Source organism: Gorilla gorilla, chromosome 8 (assembly GCF_029281585.2).
Source record: "Gorilla gorilla gorilla isolate KB3781 chromosome 8, NHGRI_mGorGor1-v2.1_pri, whole genome shotgun sequence".
Lineage (NCBI taxonomy): Eukaryota > Metazoa > Chordata > Mammalia > Primates > Hominidae > Gorilla > Gorilla gorilla.
In genome coordinates, this window is record NC_073232.2 from 13160295 (window position 1) to 13162798 (window position 2504).

Genomic DNA, 2504 nt, shown 5'->3' on the forward strand with positions numbered 1-2504 from the left:
CGTCATCAGAACAAAAGAATGGAAAAACTACCGACTTTTCCCAAAACTTACACTTTCCCAATGGGAAAATTGAAAATTTGAAGTCCACTTCAATTGCTTCAGGTTGGTCAGGCACGGTGGCTCACGCCTGTAATCCCAGCACTTTGGGAGGCCGAGGTGTGTGGATCACCTGAGGTCAGGAGTTCGAGACCAGCCTCACTGACATGGAGAAACCCTGACTCTATTAAAAATACAAAATTAGCTGGGCATGGTGGTGCACACCTGTAATCACAGCTGCTCGGGAGGCTGAGGCAGAAGTGCTTGAACCCGGGAAGTGGAGTTTGTGGCAAGTCAAGATTGTGCCATTGCACTCCAGCCCAGGCAATAACGCAAAACTCCGTCTCAAAAAAAAAAAAAAAAAAAAAGCTTCAGGTCACACCGCCGAACAGCTGTGAAGTGATATTTTTTTCAGTCCAAAGTTCTTGCTACCACACTAGGATGCCAAGTCAGTCATTAAAATATAGATAGATAAGACCAGTTTAATTTTCATCACTCTTTCATCTTCTTTGATCTTCTGTTAAAAATATGTAAAGCTCAAAGGGCTAACCATTTATCCAACAGCAGAATTGCCTGCAGCAACCACTGACCCTTGAGCTGTGAAGGTGCACACCAGTCTCAGGACCACACAATAGAAGGGGTAATGGCAGCTGATACTGTAGGACAACTGGTAGACCTCCACTATGTCAGGAACTGCTCAATGCTGCTATTTTCTGGGTTAAAGTAGTTGACAGGTGAACATAAAAATCCAAAATCCATCACTAAAAATTGAATTGAAATGCAAAATAAAATGCTGCTCTGACCAATGACAAAAAAATAGAACTTCTCAAAGAGTTTTGGTGAAAAGCAAGAAATCATTTTGGGGAGAAACTAGGGAGAAGTCAACTCCAAGATAATCAAAAACAGTTCTATTTTGCCTGAGGATTTTGGAATAAATTCAACAGCACTAATTGGTCCCGGATGTGAATAGGTAGCCAGGGGCATGGGATGGGGCACAGACACCGAGAGCTTCATCTTCCTGAATAGGAAAACTTAGCTTCCAATGTTGAGCTGCCACACACACAGCTGCAGATGCAAATGACCCATGTTTCCCTCTGTGTTTCCTGGCATCTCTCCTTCTAGCCGTATCTGTTGTAAAGACTCTCATTCATCCAGGTGTTATTTAAAATAGAGGAGAGAATAAATTCCATTTTAAAGGTGTTACTTTGGGTCAATTCTTGGAGACAGGTAAACAAGTCAGGGCTGGAAAATATGACTGAGAAGCCAGGGCCACTCCTCTCTCCTCAGCAACAGCAGAGGATGCTGTTAAATAAAGTAATTCACATGAGCCTGTGGGGCCCTATTACCTGCATGGACAGCCACACTTTTTCTTTGTTCCTGGTCCTCTTACCCTCTGCGGGAATTTGCCCAATTCCAAATGTGTCTCAAGCTCATATAGGAAATCAGTTCCTATGGAAGGACTAGTAAGGGTGGTAAATGAATGACTTTTCCCAAAGTAATTTTCATTCTCATAAAAAATGTTCGTAAACCATAAATCCTGTCAGACTTACAAAGGAACAAATCTATAATGCTAGAACTTCACTCACTGAGACTGTCCTTCAGGAGAAAGGACGGGGGATTTGGAGACAAGCAGGCTTCCATGGGGCTTCTTCTCAGGGTCAGCCCACAGTCCTAAAGAGCCCCTGTCTATGTGAGGCTAAAAGCAGGTGCATCTGTACTCAGGAGGGTCTCCATAGACAGCCGTCTTGCCCACCCAGCTGAAGAAGGCTTTTCAGTTTCGACGCATCAACAGCCGTGCTCTGCTCTTGGCAGCGAATCCCAAATGACAGCTTCTGTGAGTGTCCTTGTAGGCACAGTGGCTCTCACACCACAGGGGAGAAGTGCTGTGTCTTAAGGTCATCAGGAATATTTCTCCCTCCCAGCCTTCTCTTCACAGGGTGTCAGATTCCTGTCAACCCCAATGCCAGCAACACCCAGGGAAGGGCCCCCTTCACCCTAGGCTGTGGTCCTGCATGGACGGTGGAGAGCAGTCAGGGTTGAACCCATTCGCCCAGCCCTGCCCTTAAAGGAACGTGTGGCTTTCAAATTGGAGCAGCTTATCCTCTTGATTTTGCGTCATGTATAAATGAAAGAGGAGACATTTTTGGTGCTTCTTGTGACTGGAATCTGCCGTAAGCAAGCTCCCCTGGGAGTACTGGGCTGCGTCTGGATGTCTCACTTACAGTGGCCCTTCGTCTCCATTTCAATCTTTACTTTATTCATCCTGCTCCACCCCTTTAGCTGCTCAGACAGAACATGTTGGAGCTATCCTCTCTCTCTCTCTCTCTGTTTCACCTACATCTAATCCATAGCAAGTTCTGTCTGCTTAATCTTCAAAATGTGTTTATGATCTGGCCACTTCTCTCCATCTCTACGGTGACTACGGTGGTCCTAGCCACTGTCGTTTCCTGCCAAGATGATGTCCACAG